This window comes from Mesoplodon mirus (genome assembly GCF_964341445.2).
Source record: "Mesoplodon mirus genome assembly, chromosome: 6".
Classification (NCBI taxonomy): Eukaryota; Metazoa; Chordata; class Mammalia; order Artiodactyla; family Ziphiidae; genus Mesoplodon; species Mesoplodon mirus.
Window position 1 is genome coordinate 15834281 of NC_138982.1, and position 22207 is coordinate 15856487.

Genomic DNA, 22207 nt, shown 5'->3' on the forward strand with positions numbered 1-22207 from the left:
GCTTGACAGCTCATTTCTTTTTAGTGTTCAATAATATTCCATTGAATGGATGTACCACAATTTGTTTATCCATTCACTTACTGAAGGACATCTTAATTGCTTCCAAGATTTGGCAATTGTGAATAAAGCTGCTTTAAACATCCTTGTGCAGGTTTTTGTGTGGACGTAAGTTTTCAGCTCCTTTGGGCAAGTACCAAGGAGCATGACTGCTGGATCATATGGTAAGACTATGTTTAGTTTTGTAAGAAACCACCAAACTGTCTTCCAAAGTGGCATTTTGTATTCCCACCAACAACATATGAGAGTTCTTTTTCTTCACATTCTCGCCAGCATTTTGGCTATTCTAATATGTACATAGTGGTATCTCATTGTTGTTTTAACTTGCATTTACCTGATGACATATGATGTGGAGTATCTTTTCATATCCTTATTTTCTATCTGTACATATTCTTTGGTGAGGTGTCTGGTAAGGTCTTTGGCCCATTTTAAAATTGAGTTGTTTGTTTTCTTATTTTTGAGCTTTGTGTTCTTTGTATATTTTGGATAACAGTTTTTTATCAGATGGATCTTCTGCAAATATTTTCTCCCAGTCTGTGGCTTAACTTTCCATTCTCTTAATGGTATCTTTTGCAGAGCAGAAGTTTTTAATTTTAATGAAATCCAACTTATCAATTATTTCTTTCACGCATCTTGACTTTGGTGTTTTACCTAAAAACTCATTGTCAAACCTGAGGTCATCTAGGTTTTCTCCCATGTAATCTTCTAGGAGTTTTATAGCTTTGCATTTTACATTTAGGCCAATGATGCATTTTGAGTTAATTTTTGTAAAGGGTGTAAAGTTGTGCTTAGATTCATATTTTTGCATGTAGATGTCCAGTTGTTTCAGCACCATTTCTTGAAAAGACTATCTCTGTTCTATTATATGGCCTTATTATATTGCCTTATATTCTTTGTCAAAGATCAGTTGACTCCATTTATGTGGGTCTATTTCTGGGCTCTTTATTCTGTTCTACTGCTTCTATTTGTCTATTCTTTCACCAATACCACACAGTCATGATTACCATAGCTTTAGAATGAGTCTTGAAGTTGAGTAGCATCAGTCCTCCAACTTTGTTCAACTTCAATATTGTGTTGGGTCTTTTCCTCTTCATATAAACTTTAGAATCAGTTTGTTGATGCACATAAAATAACTTGCTGGAATTTTGATTGGGATCTGGGACTCTTTTTAACTCATCCTTTAACCTCCTGGGTAGGGAGACTTTGGGATAAGTGCTGTAAACATATTTTAGAGAAGTCCTCTCTTCTCTTTTCTCCTCCCTTCCTTTCTTTTTCTCCTCCTCCTCCTCTTCCTCCTTTCTTTCTCTCTCTCAAACTAGTTGTAAGACCACGAAGAGGGTAGGACCAAAGGGACCATAAAAACAGTCCATGCCTGCTAGACTTAAAATTTTAGCTGCTTTCTCAGGATAGGATGTGGAGGTAACTGCAATAGCGTGAAAAGAGAAATGATCTAGGAGTCAGGACACAAACTGGAGTCTTGCTAAATATCAGGATGTGCTGTACAAGTCACTTGGTCAACATGGGCTTCAATCTTTCCATCTGTAAGAAATAATGACAGCTAATAGTTGTTGAGCATCTATTATGATTCCTGATACTGTCCTAAGAGGTTTAAATGAAGGAGGATGAATAGATCGGTGTTTTTCAAACTTTACTTTTATTCAAGGGAACCCTTTCTTAAAATAAAGTCTCACATGGCTCCCCAATACATAGAACAGATAAAAGGGGAATACCACTTTTATTTATAAGTTGAAAAGTACAACATTTCCTAATGAAACAACTGAAGAGATCTCAATTTGTGACCACCACTGCATCCAGCTTTGATCTATTACACATTTGAATAGCATGCATATCTTTAGTCTTAAAAATAACTAAAAACAAATTCACTCAAATGCTTGTGGATCCCTGAAAGCAGTTTTGTGGGATCCTTGGTTTCCACAGAGCACAGTTAAGAAGCCGCTGGATGAGTTTATCTCTGAAGTCCCTTCTGAATTACATGTTCTTTCTGCATCTGAGCCTGGCTCAAATGGCAAAAAATGCTGCCAAGAATACACACAGACCAGTCACTTTTCTCCACATGAAGGAAGATGCCTCCTTTTCTATTTCCCCATAGACCAATGCCCAATACTATAAAGCTATCACTATGACTAGTTTTAATTGAGTCTCACCTTTAACAAGTGTTGGTGGCCAGGAGTAATGCTATAGCTGTGACCGTCATGACTGCTTTGGGTTTCAGCGTGGATTCCACCTGTATAAATCTGGGTATTTCCAGAGGCATCAATTCAAGCTCAATACACTTTTGGATGCTGTCAGACCTGAAATCCAGGGAGGAGGAAGCTTGAAATAATATCACATCATGAATGTCAACAATGCTGCTTGGATGGAAAGACGAGTCCCCATCCCACTATTTACCTGTGGGATCCTGGCTAGTCATTTTGTATTTGGGGGCCTAGTTTCTTGAACCAGAGATCAACTCCATGTCCTTTGCAGCTGAATCCTTCTTTATTCTCTAAGTAAACATCCTTCTGTGATCAGCTGCACTGCCTTGTAACTTCATTGCTTCACAGTTATCAGCAGGGCTGGCTTCGTGGACAAGCATCATGTGCATACAAAGGGCCTCACAGTCAGGGGGCCCTGTGCTTGGTTTAATGCTATGCCGTTGCCATCTTGAAATTCTTTTTTAAAAAAAAATAAATTTATTTATTTATTTATTTTTGGCTGTGTTGGGTCTTCATTTCTGCGTGCGGCCTTTCTCTAGTTGCGGCAAGTGGCGGCTACTCTTCATCACGATGTGCGGGCTTCTCATTGCTGTGGCTTCTCTTGTTGCGAAGCACAGACTCTAGGCATGCAGGTTTCACTAGTTGTGGCATTCAGGCTTCAGTAGTTGTAGCACGTGGGCTCAGTAGTTGTGGCTCGTGGGCTCTAGAGCACAGGCTCAGTAGTTGTGGCGCACGGGCTCAGTTGCTCTGCAGCATGTGGGATCTTCCTGGACCAGGGCTCAAACCCTGGTCCCCTGCATTGGCCAGTGGATTCTTAACCACTGCACCACCAGGGAAGCCTGCCATCTTGAAATTCTTAATAATTTAATCTTTCAACTCTGTTTTGTAAGTGAAGTTCAATGCACATAAGCAGAAGGGATACAGGAGAGATGAATGTCCACCACTGTTCCTTGCCACCCCATTAGCATAGGCTTCAAGATGCCCACTGGCACAGAATCCCAGTGAACCCACAATGCATGGGAGTTCAGTAAGACCTGATGCAAGTACAAAGTGTGTTATGTCTATGACTGAGTAAGCAGTGGTGCTCACAGCTCTGAGAAGCCAAGCTTTCTATTCGAACCAGAACTTGCTTTAAATGCAGAAAGAAGGCAACGCCATTCTAAAGCACATAAACGATCAAGGAATACTAACATATTTTTTGTTACTCATGTTATTCCTCTGCATTAGCTAACCACTTATGCCAAAAATGATGACAAAGAAGAAAAGGGGAAGATAGGGAAACCTATTATGTCTTTTTTCTTTCAGTCCTTCCTTGCTCATCAGTAAGCGGAAGGCAGAGAGTGTTAGTAGAATGCGTGAGTATCGAGAAGTGAAATAAAAGCAGCTGAACTAATTTTGTAAAGCTTTTCTACTGGTCTGGCAAGAGCAAAATACATATGCAACCATGAACTATGAAATACAAATTGTATAATTTTGGTTATTCCATGTATGAGTGAAGTGTTCTTATATTTGCATTTAAATCTGGCATTGCATGATATAAAACAAATGTTAAAATTCATAATAACATTTTAATTTTTCTTTACTTAGAGCAGCATTAGGTAGCAAATAAAAAAACAGTGATATGAAATACATAGGTATAAAGCTAACAAAATATGTATAAGATCTCTATGAGGAAAACTACAAAATTCTAATAAAAGAAACCGAAATGGGGTTTCCCTGGTGGCACAGTGGTTGAGAGTCCGCCTGCCGATGCGGGGGACACAGGTTCGTGCCCTGGTCCGGGAGGATCCCACACGCCGCAGAGCGGCTGGGCCCGTGAGCCATGGCCGTTGAGCCTGTGAGTCCGGAGGCCTGTGCTCCACACAACGGGAGAGGCCACAACAGTGAGAGGCCCGCGTACCGCAAAAAAAAAAAAAAAAGAAACCGAAGTAAGTAAATAAAAGGAGAAATATTCCATGTTCATGGATAAGACTCGATACTGTTAAGATGTCAGTTCTTCTCAGATTGATGTATAGATTCAATGTGATCCCAATCAAAATTCCAGCAAGTTACTTTGTGGTGATTGACAAACAGATTCTAAAGTTTATATTGGAAAGGCAAAAGACCTAGAATGGTAAACTTAATACTGAAGAAGAAGAAAAAAGTCAGAGGACTGGCACTGTACCACTTCAAGAGTTACTATAAAGCTACGTTTTCAAGAAAGTGTGGTGGTGTTGAAAGAACAGACAAATGAAACAGAATAGAAAGCCCAAAAATAGACCCACACAAATATAGTTGACTGATCTTTGACAAAGCAAAGGTAATTCACTGGAAAAAGCATATTCTTTTCAATAAATGGTACTGGAACAAGTGGACATCCACATGTAAATGTTTTTTAAAAAGAATTTAGACTCTGACCATATATCTTTCATAAAAATTAACTCAAAATGGGTCATAGACTTAAATGTAAAATAAAAAACTACCAAACTTCTAGAAGATAACATAGTAAAAAATAAACATTAGGCATATGGAAAATCTCTCCTGGATTATCCTTTATTCTCACACTACTACCACAATTCACTTCACGCTTGAAACCAGATGTGTGGGTTTTCTACACATCAAGCAGTTCTCTGATAACTGGGCATCCTACAATTTAACTCAATTCTGACACTATCTACCTGGAGACCACATCAGATCTCACAGGTTAAGGGCTCAGCCCTATAAGACTGCCCTTGCCCCAACTTCAGAGGTCAATTGAAATTCCCAAGTCGTCACCTATACTTCTGACTGACCTGCTATAAATTGAGGTTCCCACAACCCCCTTTTGGGGTTCCATAATTTGCTAGAATGGCTCACAGCACTCAGGAAGACACTTACTTACATTAACTGGTTTATTATAAAAGGATACAGATGGAAGAGATGCATAGGGCATGGTATGTGAAGGGTCCTAATCAAAGGAGCTTCTATTCCCATAGAATTGGGGTAAAATACCCTTCAAGCATACGGATGTGTTCAACCAATCCCACTTTGGCGATTTTTATGGAGGCTTCATCATGTAGGTATGATTGATCATTAACTCAGTTTCCAGCCCCTCTCCCCTTCCTGGAGGATGGGGGAGTGAGGCTGAAACTCCAAAACTTCTAATCATGGCTTGGTCTTTCTGAAAACCGGCCTCCATCCTGAAATTATGAAGGAGTTAACCAAGAGTCAGTTCATTAGAACAGAAGACAGACCTATCACCCAGGAAATTCCAAGAGATTTGGGAGCTCCATGTCACAAACTGAGGTCAAAGACTAAATATTAGAACTAATACTAGAAATACTAGACAAAAGATCTCCTAGTGCTCTTATCACTTAGGAAATTACAAGAGTTTTAGGAGTTCTGTGCCAGGAACAGGGGCAGAGACCAATATATATTTTTTTCTATTATTTCACACGAGATGACCTTGTGTTTGACAGTGAGTTTTGTTTTTGTTTTTGTTTTGTTTTTTTATTTTTGGCTGTTTTGGGTCTTCGTTACTGGGCGCAGGCTTTCTCTAGTTGTGGCGAGCGGGGGCTACTCTTCGTTGTGGTGAGTAGGCTTCTCATTGCAGTGGCTTTTCTTGTGGAGCACTGGCTCTCGGTGCACGGGCTTCAGTAGTTGCAGCACATGGGCTCAGTCTTTGGAGCATGCGGGCCCTAGAGCACGCAGGCTTCAGTAGTGGTAGTGCGCAGGCTTGTAGTTGTGGCTCGCAGGCTCTAGAGCACAGGCTTAGTTAGTTGTGGTGCACGGGCTTAGCTACTCTTTGGCACGTGGGATTTTCCCAGATCAGAGTTCAAACCCGTGTCCCCTGCACTGGCAGGTAGATTCTTAACCACTGTGCCACCAGGGAAGTCCTGACAATGAGTTTTTAAGATGTAATGCCAAAACGAGATGAAAAAATAATTGTTAACTTGGATTTCATTAAAATTTAAAACTTCTGCTCTCTGAAAGATACCATCAAGAGAATGAAAAGACAAGCCACAGACTAGGAGAAAAATATTTGTAAAAAACGTATCTGAGAAAGGACTTGTGTCCAAAATATTCAAAGAACTCTTAAATCTCAACAATAAAAAAATAAACAACCTGATTAAAAAGTGCATACAGGGCTTCCCTGGTGGCGCAGTTGTTGAGAGTCCGCCTGCCAATGCAGGAGACACAGGTTCGAGCCCTGGTCCGGGAAGATCCCACATGCCACGGAGCAACTAAGCCTGTGCGCCACAACTACTGAGCCTGTGCTCTAGAGCGCACAAGCCACAACTACTGAGCCCGCGAGCCTAGAGCCTGTGCTCCGCAACAAAGAGTAGCCCCAGCTCACCGAAACTAGAGAAAGGCCGTGCGCAGCAACGAAGACCCAACACAGCCAAATAAATAAATAAATAAATTTATTTATTTTAAAAATATATATCTAAACAGACACCTCACCAAAGAAGATATACAGATGTAAATAAGCATATGAAAAGATGCTCAATGTCCTATGTCGTTAGGGAATAGCAATTTAAAACAACAGAGATACCTCTACATACATACTGAAATGGTAAAAATCCAAAATACTAACAACATCAAATGCTGGCAAGGATGTACAGCAATGGGAACTCTCATCCATTGCTAGTGGGAATGCAAAATGGTTCAGCCACTTTTGAATACAGTTTGATGGTTTCTTACAAAGCTAAACATAGTCTTACAATAGGATCCAGCAATTGCACTTCTAGGTATTTATCCAAATGAGTTGAAAATTTTTGTCCACACACAATAAAATGCTGCAAATGAATGTTTATAGCAACTTTATTTATAGCTGCCCAAAACTGGAAACAACCAAGGTGTCCTTCAATAAGTGAATGGATAAACAAACTGTGGTACACTCACACATTGAAATATTATTCAGCAATAAAAGGAAGTGAGATATCAAGCCACAGAAAGTCTTGGAGGAAGAATCTTAAATGCTTATTGATAAGTAAAAGAAGGCCGACTGAAAAAATCATTTTGTATGATTCCAACTATATGACACTCTGGAAAAGGTCAAACTAAGGAGACAGTAAAAAGATCCAGTGGTTGTCAGGGATTTGGGGGAGCATGGAGGAGGAATGAACTGATGGAGCACAAGGGAATTTTAGGGCAGTGAAATTACTCTGGAGAATAATGAAATGGTGGATACATAACTATGCATCTGTCAAAACCCATAGAACTGTACAATGCTAAAAGTGGACCCTAAAGTAAATTATGGACTTAATTAATAATTATGTGTCACTATTGATAACAAACGTACTACACTAATGGAAATAAATACATTAATAAAAGAGGAAACTGGGGGTGGGGGAGGGGTATATGGGAACTCTGTACTTTCTTCTAGATTTTTTTGTAAACCTAAACTGCTCTAAAAACATAAAATCTACTAGTTAAAAACAAGAACAACATCACAACCAGTCAAGAAAGAGAGGGCGGGGAAAAAAGGAAATGCTTTATATTTTAACACCTTCAGTAGTATTTTTCCCTGCTTTTTGAACAAGGGACCCGACATTTTTACTTTGCCTTGGGGCCTGAAAATTATGTACCTGGCCCTGTTTATCACTTTGTATGAATAATAATAACTAATGTTTATTGAGTACATACTATGCACCATGCACAATGCTAGGCACTTTTAATATATAATTCCATTTAATTTTTACAACAACCCTATGAGGTAGGTCCTATTTTCATGCCCCCTTAGAAATAAGGAAATCAAGGCTTGAAAAGTCGGTGTCTTGATCAAAGTCACTTAGCTTGTAGGAGAAAGAATCAGACTTGAACCAAGCCATCTGATTCCAGAGTCGGTCCCAGGTCCTGACCACCAACTATAACCACTGCCATCTTAGATTTCAAGCTTTCTGAGCTAATTCTTTAGCTATGCCATTGATTGCCAAATATAAACCTCACTGACTGCAGCGCTCAGGCATCTGCCAAGATGACAGTCTTGCAATTTTAATCGTCTTGGGCGTAATGTGAATATTCTCAACTAGCAAATACTTTTTTTTTTTTGAGGTACGTGGGCCTCTCACTGTTGTGGCCTCTCCCGTTGCGGAGCACAGGCTCCGGACGCGCAGGTTCAGCGGCCATGGCTCACGGGCCCAGCCGCTCCGCGGCATGTGGGATCTTCCCGGACCGGGGCACGAACCCGTGTCCTGTGCATCAGCAGGCGGACTCTCAACCACTACGCCACCAGGGAAGCCCAGCAGATACTTTTAACAAAGCCCCTTAAATTCTTTGGATGATGCAAGCTGTGTAAATGCACAGGAGTCTTGTGAACATCATCATGGACGGTACTTCTTTAGACACATAAATCATGAAGGATTTCACTTTCTCTAAGAAAACATGCAATAGATACATGCTTTTATAAAGCCGACCTCGACAATTTTGATTCTGAACTGAGAAGACGCACGCAAGATTTGAACAACAAGAAAAAAAATCAAAATGAGTCCTCTCAGCTTCTTTGCATAAGTTTTTCCCATACTTACTCTTGCTTTTTTTTTTTTTTAACTGGCGCAGCACATAATTACAGGGTTAAGCAAATGAGAACTTGTCATCTGCATGGGTTTTGGGGCGCAGTTGTCTGTACAAAGTTCAGGACTATGACCATCCCGTAGGCCTCAGCTGTGTAGCACAGATGTGTGCCTCAACTTACCAGATCAGGTCAGCTCTGCAGAAACCAATCTCTCTCATAGTAACCGCTGATCTTTAAAGGATCTGATATGAACTGGTCTGCTGAAGTGGGTTCTGTTCTTCTGATAGAAAGCCAGATACAACTGAACGGTCAAGGCTGTCGTGAGAACCTTTAGAAGTTTGAAGTAGATGTGTTTAATCCTGCTGTGATAGAGTGAGGTAGCCCATACATCTCTGCTCCTTTGGTGCATGATGGAAGCATGGGGGATATGTTATGATAAAAATCCCAATTATGCCTTCCACCATCTGTTAATAGCATGTGCTTGTGGACATGTTGCCAGGAAATATCGAGAACAAAGGAATGAGAGGCTCTCATTCCACAGAAATGAATCTCAGCTCCCACTGACGCTTGCTGGTTTGGTTACAGATGTGTCCGTGGCCTCAACGCCCAGCCCCACGCAGCACAGAAGGCCGCCTTGGGGAAGCTAAACCAGGCCAGGTCTGTTTGCAAGATGGACTCAGTGGAAGGCAACATTGACGGTTTTCTTACAATGTCTCAAAAATACAATTAAAACAGAAAGAAGCAACTAGCTCCCACTTCACATTCGTATATGACTAGCTCACTGATAAACTTATTAAAAAACCACAGCGCTCTATGAGGAAAAGGCATGCACATGGCATGTTTTGAATCAAGTTTTATAAAAGATTAAAATGTACTATTTAAAATATATAGTCTGGAACCGTCATATCTTTTTTTTTTTTTTTTTTGGCGGTACGCGGGCCTCTCACTGTTGTGGCCTCTCCCGTTGCGGAGCACAGGCTCCAGACACACAGGCTCAGTGGCCATGGCTCACGGGCCCAGCCACTCCGCGGCATGTGGGATCTTCCCGGACCGGGGCACGAACCCGTGTCCCCTGCATCGGCAGGCGGACTCTCAACCACTGCACCACCAGGGAAGCCCTGGAATCATCATATCTTATTCCATCAAGAGAATTTTTTCTTCCAAATGACTGAGAATAACTGTAATAGACATAAAACAATCTATAGAAATAAGCAAGAACTTAATATAACTAATATCTATCTATATAACTAATATCTATTATATTATAGATATATAATAACTAATACATAATTAGAACCCATATACAAAGCAATGCACTGAACTATTAGTTTCCACCTCTATCTAACTAAACTGGTATCAGAGTTAACCAGTAAAAATTCTACTATATTTTTGAGATTTGTCTATTTTATAATGTGATCCTAGAAAATACCTGGATTTTTAAGAGACATGTCTAAAGTACTACAAGATGGAAATTATTGTGTTCCAGGAAACCGATAGCATATATGAGATGTTAGAAGATGCGCGATTTGCCCATTATAACATATAAACAGGGATCTTAGCATACAGACCACATGCAGAAATTCCTTGGTAGAAGTTAGAAATACATCTGTGAAAGCACGAACTCTTCATCTATGTATAAAATAAAACAAAACTGAAATCTTATTTTTGTCCCCAAAAACCCCTTTGATAATACCTTTGAAAAGTTTTTTAATTAGGACAAAGTTTCCTACCAGCATCATCACTAAATAACACCTTCCTACGCTCACCTTGCCAAAATTCACTTCCTTCCTCTCCAGCAAACATTCCTTCTCTGGAGTCTTCTGGCACTGCATTTCCCTTGTCAGGGGAGCTGCATGGTGCCCCCATCCACCCTGAAAGCTGGCTGTCCTCAAGAGGAAGGTCACACAGAAGATCTTTTTTTTTTTTTTTTTTGCGGTACGCGGGCCTCTCACTGTTGTGGCCTCTCCCGCTGCGGAGCACAGGCCCTGGACACGCAGGCCCAGCGGCCATGGCTCATGGGCCCAGGCGCTCCGCAACACGTGGGATCCTCCCGGACCGGGGCATGAACCCGTGTCCCCTGCATCAGCAGGCAGACTCTCAACCACTGCGCAACCAGGGAAGCCCGAAGATCTTGATTAGAATGAAATTCATGCATCGTTTTCTAGTGTAACCTACTCACTCTAGAGGTGAAGAAATGGATGCCCCCAAAGTTAAATGATCATCACATGGCTTCTTACTTTAGCTGCTAGAAATAGAACTTCTGATTCTCATTATAGTGTTCCTTCTACTACATTTGCTGCCTTTCTTTATCCATTTGTCTTTCCACCTCTCTACTCTTCCCACCCCCACTCCTAACAGAACCCCTAGCCCGAATCAAACTGCGATGGTTACTCTTCAACCCCATTCTCACTGGACTGAAAGGAGGAGAAGGGGAACGCCCTCCCCTTCCGTTCTCTCTTCCTGTGTCCCTTCCCCCTGTCCCCTCTGTAAACAAAATTTTAAAAGGGTTAATACCTAGGCACATCATTTTAATGGATTTTTTTTTTTTTTTCAGTATGCAGGCCTCTCACTGTTGTGGCCTCTCCCGTTGAGGAGCACAGGCTCCGGACGCGCAGGCTCAGTGGCCATGGCTCACGGGCCCAGCTGCTCTGTGGCATGTGGGATCCTCCTGGACCTGGGCACGAACCTGTGTCCCCTGCATCGGCAAGCGGACTCTCAACCACTGCACCACCAGGGAAGTCCCTGGATTTTTAAATTAAGAAATTAACACCTAATTCTTGTAGAATACTTGAAAGATACAATTATAACGAATAAGACAAAAATCACCTCTAAATCCACATCACAAAGATAGCCCCTGTGAAGATATTGATCTATTTTCTTTCTAATATTTTTTCAGTACATAGCTCTGTTTTAATATTCTTGAGACTATCTTAGAGATAAGGTTTTAATTCCAGCTTTTTTTCTCATGTCACTGAAAATAATTTAAAGCATTATTGTAACTATTGCTTGTATTTTATTATAAACTCCATATTGAAAGGATTGCTGACTCCTGGTTAATCATTATAATGGACTCTGTCTTAGTGGAGTGCTGGTAAACTGGCTTTCTGGGAAAAGAGCCCTGATTTGCAGCATTTGCCAATTTCCATGGTGTAAATACTACTCCTATGACTGATTTCAAGCTACCAAGATTTAACAACTGACTCCCAGACATTTCTGAAATTTTAACAATAGCTTTTTTGAAATTTAATTTTATTTATTTTTGGCTGTGTTGGGTCTTCATTGCTGCGCGCAGGCTTTTCTCTAGTTGTGGCAAGTGGGGCCTCCTCTTCGTTGTGGTGCGCAGGCTTCTCATTGCAGTGGCTTCTCTTGTTGCGGAGCACAGGCTCTAGGTGCATGGGCTTCAGTAGTTGCAGCACGCTGGCTCAGTAGTTGTGGCTCGCGGGCTCTAGAGCGCAGGCTCAGTAGTTGTGGCTCACGGGCCTAGTTGCTCCACGGCCTGTGGGATCTTCCCTGACCAGGGCTCGAACCAGTGTCCCCTGCATTGGCAGGCTGATTCTTAACCACTGCACCACCAGGGAAGCCCTTTAACAATACCTCTTGCAAGCTGGTATGAGCCAGTGGCCACACACCATGGACTGGGTGTCATATTTCTGCCCTCAAGACACCAACACTTAAGTAGGGTGGTAAAGAGGTCCTTGATAAGCAAAGAAATCGCCTTAAACCCATGGCTGTCTTGGTCTTCTCCTTAGTGTTTTCATCTAGCTGTGTTCCCAGCTGATGGTCTTCACTGAGTAATCTGTCTCTACTAATGACCTCAGGAAAAGACTGGCAAACAGCGTGGAATATCCTTCTAGACTTCTTTTCACATTCCTTCTCCTGGTCCTTCAAAATCACCTTCCCTAGGCTTTGCTTCCTACTCTCTGTTGCTTTTCAATCCTAATGGTTTCCAGCTGTGTAACTTCTATTCAGGTGCCGTTACATATGTTTTAAACATGGAAGAACACAGTTAATCTGAAATGAAGAAAAAACAACTGACATGTAACTAACCTTGTGGGTAGGTGGAATGAGCTTTCAATCAGCTTTTTTTTTTCATCTATTCACTGACCTGTTCTTTTTAAAAATAAATCTTAAGACTGTGACATTAGGATCAAATGCAGAGCTTTTCTGAAAGTTTGATTGCCTAGAATGGGATTCTGTCGTCCATGAGCTTCAGAATAAATATGCTGAATTTGAATTTGAAATGTTTCATGTATCATCATATTGCTATTACTCTTGGTCTTCTTAGCTAAGTAAAAAATTAAGTAAAATCTTCAGATATTATCTGAATTCATCTCGTTTCCCCACAAAGCTTAAGTGCAGAGCTTACGTGCAATACATTTGTTAAATGAATGAAGACTGACATGGGGCATAAAATGAATAGCAGTAGAGGACTTCCCTGGTGGCTCAGTGGTTAAGAATCCGCCTGCCAATGCAGGGGACATGGGTTCGAGCCCCGGTCCAGAAAGATCCCACATGACTGCAGAGCCTGCACTCTGGAGCCCGTGAGACACAACTACTGAAGCCCGTGCGCCTAGAGCCTATGCTCTGCAACAAGAGAAGCCACTGCAATGAGAAACCCGCGCTCCGTAACGAAGAGTAGCCCCCACTCACCACAACTAGAGAAAGCCCCCTCGCAACAATGAAGACCCAACACAGCTAAAAATAAATAAATAAAAATAAATGAATGAAATAGCAGCTCTCTATAAAGTAATGTCTGCCCTTTAAAAAAAAAAGAATAGCAGTAGAGAAAAGGTCAAATATTACAGTGTTAATTGTGTCATAAATAAAGCTTAGGAAGTGAAAGGACCTGGGGTGAAATCCCAGTTCCCTACTTACCAGTTGTGTGACCTTGAATGAGTCATTCAATCTTTCTGCGCCTGTTTCCTCATCTTAAATAGCTGGATAATACCTATTTTTGTAGGTAAGATTGTGAGGTGTTTCAGTTATTTATCTCCATGTAACCAGCTACCCATACTTAGTGCTTTAAAACAGCCATTTATTTTGCTTTTAATATTGTAGGTCAGGAATTTGGGGAGGGCTCAGCTGGGCAATTTGTCTCTGTTCCACGTGGCATCTGTTGAGTTTGCTGGGCTGGCGGTCAGAGATGCGTGTCATAGGTATATATATACCTTCATGTGCATTAGTGCCTTAGTGCTTCCTGGCCTTTCCCTCTCATCCTCAAGGTTGGGGGGGGGGTGGATGGCAAACCTTTCCTGTAAAGGGCCAGATAGTGAATATTTTAGTCTTTGAGGGCCATATGTTCTCTGTCACAACTATTCCACTCTGCCATTAGTGTAAAAGCAGCCATAGCTAATAATGTAAAGAAATGGCTGTGTTTCAATAAACTTTATTTATGACATTGACATTTAAACTTCATATAATTTTCATATACCACAAAATATTATTCTTTTGATTTTTTCCCCCAACCTTTAAAAAATGTAAAAGCCACCTTAGCTCAAAGGCCCCGCAACATAGGCAGTGGGCTAGATTTGGCCCATGGGCTATAGTTTGCTGACTCCCTATACCTGGGCCTTTATATACAGCTTGGGCTTGTTGCCGCATCATGGACACACTTCTTATATTAATATAATGGCAGGCTTCCAGCAGCAAGTGCTCCAGAGACAGGAAGTGAAGGCAGCCGGGCTCTTAAGGCCTGGGTGCTGAAACTGGCACAATGTCACTTCTGCCATATTCTCTTGGTCAAAGCAGTCACAAGGCCCATGTAGATCGAAGGGGATGGAGAAATTAACTTCTCTTGATGGGGAAGTAGCAAGGTCACAGTGCGGAGGAGCCAGTGGAAGGAAGGGAGATGTATTGTGGCTACAAATACAATCTACCACATGAGGATCAGGAATAATGTTTGTAAAGTAACTTCCTTGTGATGTGCACTCAATGTAGGATGACTCACGTTACTATTAATAGTATCATTGTTAACTCTGAAAGGAGAGCGATCAGCGTTGAGATTCACACTGAGTTTCTTATAGGAGAAATGCAGTGAAAATTGTCCAAAATTAGGCTTTTAAGAATTTCTCACTTATATTTTCCTCATCTGCAGTAATGGGGCTTATAAGAGTACCTATACTGCAGAGTGGTTTTGAGAAGTTAATGAAATAAAATAGGAAAATTGCTTAGGTAGAACAGGCCTGGTATGAAGGCAATAACTGTTATTATTATTATTGTCATTATTATTTTACAGTTTGAAAAAAAAATTGTTTTCAGTTATCTAGGCTTTTCTAGGACTTCTAAAACCTAGACTTTCAAATGCAGCAGACTCTCAAATGCAAATGCAAGGTGCCAAATCACCTTGCTAATAACTTCAGGATATGTTGGGGAAAAACTGTTTAAAAACTGGGTTTAGGGCTTCCCTGGTGGCGCAGTGGTTGAGAGTCCGTCTGCCGATGCAGGGGACACGGGTTTGTGCCCCGGTCCGGGAGGATCCCACATGCCGCGGAGCGGCTGGGCCCATGAGCCATGGCCACTGAGCCTGCGCGTTCGGAGCCTGTGCTCCGCAACGGGAGAGGCCACAACAGTGAGAGGCCTGCGTACCGCAAAAAAAAAAGAAAAAAAAAAAACCCAAAAAACTAGGTTTGCCTTATTGAAAATTACACATATAAAAATACAATAGTTACAGATATACATACCCATTCATGTACACATTGCAGATTTCGAGATAAATTTGCTTTACATTTTTTAAAGACTAATAAACATGTTTTAGATGCATTTTACAGAAATGAAGGGCTCAGCAAATTTGAAATATTGATATTGATCACTGCAGTAGCAATGGCAAGGGAAGAGAAACAACAACAAAAAAAGAAAAGAAACTGATTCAGAATGGTAAATAGAGTGCCAACTGAAGCATTTGGGGTTTTGTTAATTGGTGTTGTTTTCAGTTGGTGAGTTTCTAAAATAAGGTGGCAACTGGGTAAAGGGATCAGGACACAAATGAGAGGTCTAAGCAACTGCAAATAAACTAGATTCCTGAGTAATAAATCTTGAATCTTGCTGTTTGATCACCCTTATCAGGCAGAAGCCTGAGAAAATAGAAGAGCTCTCCATTCTGCCCAGAAGGTCAAGGACGCACTTATCATCAGCTCTACATTCCTAAGGGGATGACCCTTTCCCGAGAATGCAGAAAATGGCTGCTTGATCTGGATCAAACCCTGGCTCGTGGGGCTAGATCTTCACTGGACCATGGCAAGGCAGCATGCAGCAGCTTATGACTTGGACTTTGATGCTATTCAACCACGGAACAAAATCTTTGTTGATGTGAGAAAACAGCCCCAATAAATTAAGTGAGAAAAATATGTGCAAAGCTACGGGTATAATGTATACAATTTTTATCAAGCAACACACAATGAATATATGTGGAAAAAAAATCACAAGGCCTCACCAAACATGACACAGACTGTCTCTGTGTGAAAGGATTTAGGATGATTTATATATATACCTGCTTCCTTGGAGTTTTTCTTTGTTTTCCAAGTTTTCTGCTGTATGTTACTTCTAAGACAGGAAACAGTTATTTTAAAATATAACTAGAATAGGGCTTCCCTGGTGGCGCAGTGGTTGAGAGTCCGCCTGCCGATGCAGGGGACACGGGTCTGGGAAGATCCCACATGCCGCGGAGCGGCTGGGCCCGTGAGCCATGGCCGCTGAGCCTGCGCGTCCGGAGCCTGTGCTGCGCAACGGGAGAGGCCACAACAGTGAGAGGCCCGCGTACCAAAAAAGAAAAAAAAAGAAAAAAAATATATATATATATAACTAGAATAGAAAGAAGTAAAACCAACGATTAAGTGATATTGAGAGTAAATAAGACGATCTATCTGACAGCGCTTGCTAAATAAATCAAAGCTCTACCTCAACACATAATATCTCAATTCAGTCACAATACACTATGTTAAAGATTTAATTAAAATTTGTATGTGAGTGAGGCTCAATTAGGAGGTATTATAAATACTGTGTAGCTATCAGGTACTACTATACTTAATTAAATGATAAAAACTTATCAAGAAAAGTGCATATGAAATTGCAGTTTCCAACGTAGAGACTTAGAGCAAACTTGAGCCTTGTGACTTACTTGTCACTTAAGGATCTTCAAAACAAATACCATCATGTTGGAGACCATGACATCATCACGTCTGAATCACGGGTCTATTCAAAGAGGCTGTGGTGGAGTGAGGTCAGGGGTGGGAGAAGGAGATTAGACCAACCAAGACATGTGTTATCCTTTCAGGGACAGAAAAAAAAGATCATTGTAGGATTGAATTTCTTTGTTTCCCTTCGGTTGTGATGGCATCACAAAATCCTCCTTCCACAAGGCAGTTGCTTCATCCTTTATTTCTCTAATCTCCAGTACCTAGCGCTTGGTGCATGGTATTGCCCACTAAATATGTGTGTGATGAAGAGGGCCAAAGTCTTGTTACAGGTCGGGAATGTGCTAAAAGCAATCCCAAGGTCCGTATTGTAGAAATACTACTTTCAATTACAGTTGTGCCGACACACAGCACGCTTAATTACTATTCAACTGATATGATTATCCCTGTTGATAAGAAGTAATCCTCACTTCCTTACACTTGTCTGCGCTTGCTTAGTCACTGACCAGTCATCAGTCACAGGCTACACAAGTCAAAAGGAAAAATGAACTGCTTGTTCATGCCGTAAATTCTCTAACAATACCTGTGTCGTATTTTCATTTTGTCCCCTTCACCTTTCAGAAACTCCCCATTTACCCAGTCATGAAAAGGAGGAAGTCTTTTGGTTTAACCTTATAGTCCCTGACTGGACGGGGAAAAGAATGGTTTTGTTTCTAATCAGATCTGTATGTCAGTTTGGAACACACATTCCCAGAAAGAGTGATTTTGCTCTCTCTGTATCTGATTTTGTTTGAATCTCCTGTGCTGCCTCGCCTATATGGTTACTGACCCAGGACTGTTCTGAATGCCTGGCTTGATTGCTGAAGGCCCTTGATAAGTGATACACTTTTGTCCTTAGCGAGTTTGCTGTTTGGGAGCATTCTGTAACCTGGGACCTTGGCTTGTGAGTGTCAATTCCCCATGGATCCTCAGGAATTAGGGACTGACCCTGTTGTTCCTATATTAAAAGCAAATCCAGGAAGAAAGAACCCTTCATGTGCACGTGTCCCGTGAGCTCATTCCAGAAGGGGAAGCACGCAGATCACACAGGGTCCCTTCCAGCTTCACTAAAATTTGGGTTAATTCCTTTGTGCACTGATTCAAGAAATATTTAAGTGCTGACAATATACAGACCTCTGTGCTAGGTTCGGTGGGGATATTCAGTTGTTAAAAGACACACCTCTAACCCTCAATAAATTTATATTACATGCCAATTTGCAATCTTGTTGGTACAGGCAAATTCTCTTCCAAATAAACAATACAAAAAGGAATGCTTCCATACCGAGTCAGTGGCCTACCTATTTCAAGAAATACTTGAGGGGCCTCCCTGGTGGCGCAGTGGTTGGGAGTCCGCCTGCCGATGCAGGGGATACGGGTTCGTGCCCCGGTCTGGGAGGATCCCATATGCCGCGGAGCGGCTGGGCCCGTGGGCCCGTGAGCCATGGCCGCTGGGCCTGCGCGTCCGGAGCCTGTGCTCCGCAACGGGGGAGGCCGCAGCAGTGAGAGGCCCGCATACCGCCAAAAAGAAAAAAAAAAAAAAAAAGAAATACTTGAAATTGTGTAACATCTACATGATTTTTTTTTAAGTGTATTGGCAGGGTACCATACAGAATATGTGAATTGTTAATGCCTAGGCACCAATTAAAGTTCCTGCTGTTCTTCGTTAGGACACTAGGTGTCTGGGAACCTGGGGCCAGGTTTTATAAAGGGAAGCTTGACCCATGTGGACAGTGTGATGTGGCTTCTCTACAGTAAAATAGTAATTCGTCAAAGGAATGTGAGACGTCATTTAACACAGCTATTAGGGAACTTGAAGGCATGGCCCCTGTGTTTTTCACTCGGACTTAGATTTCCTTAACCAGTAGGATATTTCAGTTCCTTCTTTGTTTCTCAATTCCTTAACCCTCTCTCTGTGACATCCTTACCCTTCGACTCAGACTGCTGCACCATTAGTTCTCTGATGTTTTTGGCAACACTGTCTAATTTCCTTCACAAATCATTAGAGGCTATTAAATGTCTATTCCAGAAACTCCTCCAATGCACATGTCATCCAGGCGGGGAGAGAAGTCCATTTGCAGAGGACATCCAGGAAGAGGAGCTCTGAGAGCCAACTTTCCAGCCCCACAAATGAAAGGGGAGAGTAGGTCCTCTAACAAACGCAAATAACTGTGGTTAATGATCTTAGCCCAATCGTTCTTATCTTATCATCTGGTTTTGGCTTTGTCCATCCTGTTAATTAGATTAGGCCACGACATTAGGGCAGATTATAAAATGAATAAATGATTGTGCTAACTTCTCTGAAAGCATTAGGGAGTTGCAGTCACCTCCTCATCTCCTGACCACCTTCCAGTTCAATATAGTAGAGTCAATGTAGGCAAAAGTCTAAAGCTGGTAATACTTTGACATTGACACCCCCCTTTAAAAGCTGTCACTTTCTCTTACCATTTGATAAAATCATTCAGTACAAAGGATGAGGGACTTGTGAGTTTCCCCTCATGTATCTTTGTAAAGCAGTTTTAGGTTCACAGCAGTAGTGAGAAGGTACAGAGATGTCCTATACACCCCTGCCCCCGTATCGATATCTCCCACTGAGCTGTACATTTGTTATAACTGACAAATACACATGGACATGTTATCATCACCTAACGTCCATAGTTTACATTAGGGTTCACTCTTGGTGTTGTCCAGTCTAAGGGTTTTGACAATGTGAAATGACATGTATCTACATCTACCACTGTAGCATCATATGGAAACATTTCCCTGCCCTACAAATCCTCTGTGCACTGCCTATTCATCTCTCTCTCCTCCCTAAGCCTGGCAACCACGGATCCTTTTACTGTCTCCAAAATTCTGCCTTGCAAAGAATGTCATGTAATTGGAACCATACAATACATAACCATTTCGAATTGACTTCTTTCACCTAGTTACATGCATTTAAGGTTTCTCCATGTCTCTTCATGATTTGATAACTCATTGCTTTTTAGTGCTGAATAATATTCTACTGTGTAGATGTACCAGTTTATTTATCCATTCACCTACTGAAAGATAATCTTGGCTGCTTCCAAGTTTTGGCAACTGAAATAAAGTTTCATAAACATCTATGTACAAGTTTTTGTGTGGACATCAGTTTTCAACTCACTTAGGTAAATACCAAGGAGTGTGATTGCTAGATCGTACGGTAAGAATAATGTTTATCTTTGTAAGAAAGTGACAAACTGTCTTCCAAAGTGTCTGTACCATTTTGCATTCCCACCAGCAATGAATGAGAGTTCCTGTTGCTCCTCATCCTCACCAGTATTTCACGTTGTCAGTATTTTGGATTTTTACAATTCTAATAGGTGTGTGGTAGTATCTCGTTGTTTTAATATGCAATTCCCTAATGACAAATGATGTCACGCATCCTCCCATATGCATATTTCTCATCTGTATATCTTCTTTGGTGAGATGTGCGTTCAGATCTCCTGCCCATTTTTTAATCAGGTTGTTTGTTTTCTTACTGTTGAGGGGTTTTTTTAATATATGTTTTGGGTAATAATCCTTTATAAGATGTGTTTTTTGCAAATATTTCCTCCCGGTCTGTGGTTTGTCTTTTCATTCTCTTGACCCTCAGGTATCTTCAAATGGAAACGAGACGACAGACAGTGCTTAATCCAAAGCAGAATTTCTTAACCTCAGTACTATGGACATTTGGGGCTGGATAATTCTTTGTCATGGGAGCCTATCCTATGCATTGTAGAATGTTTAGCAGCAACCTGATCTCTACCCACTAGATGCCAGTAGCTGCACCCCTCCCAGCTGTGACATTGAAAAATATCATGACATTAGTAAATGTCCCCTTGGGTGGGGAAAGGGGTTAACCCCTGACTGAGGATGTCTAATCAAAAGGAATGAATCAGTATTGATGAAATTTAAGTCATCAATGAGGAAAGGGAGGTACAGAAATATTTTGACTCAGAAGCCTTCCCAGTGCCCCAGGAACCATTGCTAGTGGGTTCCTACTAATCCCAACCTATTAAGTACAGTGATCATACATCTTGATTTATTTAGGATATGTTTACACCTACGGTCCCAGCAAAACTATTCATTGTGCCCCCTTTCACTCTCAAAGATATCCCAGTTCAGAAAATAAATTATAACTAAAGCCCATCTGGAATCTACAGGAACTATAAGCCCAATTTGGGCCCTCCTTTACTGTCCTCTGGTCTGGGGTGTCTGGAGTAACTAGTAACTATTGGGGTACAGATAGGGATGCTGAAGAAGTAGAGAATCAAGAACTTTCCCATAAAGCCTTGACTATGTTTTATTTGTTTTGTTTTTTCATAAATTTATTTATTTATTTTTGGCTGCACTGTGTCTTCGTTGCCATCCGTGGGCTTTTCTCTAGTTGCGGAGAGCGGGGGCTACTCTTTGTTGTGGTGCGCGGGCTTCTCACTGCGGTGGTTTCTCTTGCTGTGGAGCACGGGCCCTAGGCGCACGGGCTTCAGTAGTAGTGGCATGCAGGCTCAGTAGTGTGGCTCACGGGCTCTAGAGCGCAGGCTCAGTAGTTGTGGCGCACGGGCTTTGTTGTTCCGTGGCATGCGGTATCTTCCCGGACCAGGGCTTGAACCCATGTCCCTGGCATTGGCAGGCGGATTCTTAACCACTGAGCCACCAGGGAAGTCCATTGGCTATGTTTTTAAACAGCCCTGGAGTACAGGCAAAAAAAGGCAATGTCAATCAGAATATTTTGTGTTTGTGTATCTGATTTCATGCGTACTCATTAGTGCCTAAATGTTGATTTTCTTCCTGTACACTAGCAGCAAATTCACCACGGTATAATTCTACAGTGTGAATGGACAATTACTGTGTAATCTGTAACGTTAGACTGTACTTTCATCCAGTTTATATCAGGAGGATATAACATACGTCGTAGGGCAGAAATAAAGCAAGTGGTTCAAAAAGACCCTGTCTATTAATTTCAGGTATATTTATTAGCAATAATAGCCCTTCTTTCATTTTCATTTTGGAGCTAGTACAAATTATCAGACAATAACACTCAAAAATGCTTAAACTTTAGCTTTTTTTAATGAGCGTTATTATTTAGCCATTATTATTATTAAACTCAGGATTACTACTGCAACTGAATATAAACCATGACTTCCTGGCAGCCAAAGCAAAAAATAAAATATGAATTAAAAAATCAGTCATTCAGGGCCTCCCTGGTGGCGCAGTGGTTGAGAGTCCGCCTGCCGATGCAGGGGATACGGGTTCGTGCCCCGGTCTGGGAGGATCCCATGTGCCGCGGAGCGGCT

At 41.5% G+C, this 22207-nt stretch overlaps 1 long non-coding RNA gene across 1 annotated transcript in view; it reads right to left on the bottom strand.

Annotated features, from left to right (window-relative positions):
- LOC309806658 overlaps positions 1-9175 on the bottom strand; it is a 33069-nt gene extending 23894 nt beyond the window's left edge. Inside the window, exon 1 of the long non-coding RNA XR_014294415.1 lies at positions 8929-9175. This is a non-coding gene — a long non-coding RNA (uncharacterized lncRNA). The remainder of the gene's footprint in view (positions 1-8928) is intronic.
- Positions 9176-22207: the final 13032 nt, after the last annotated feature.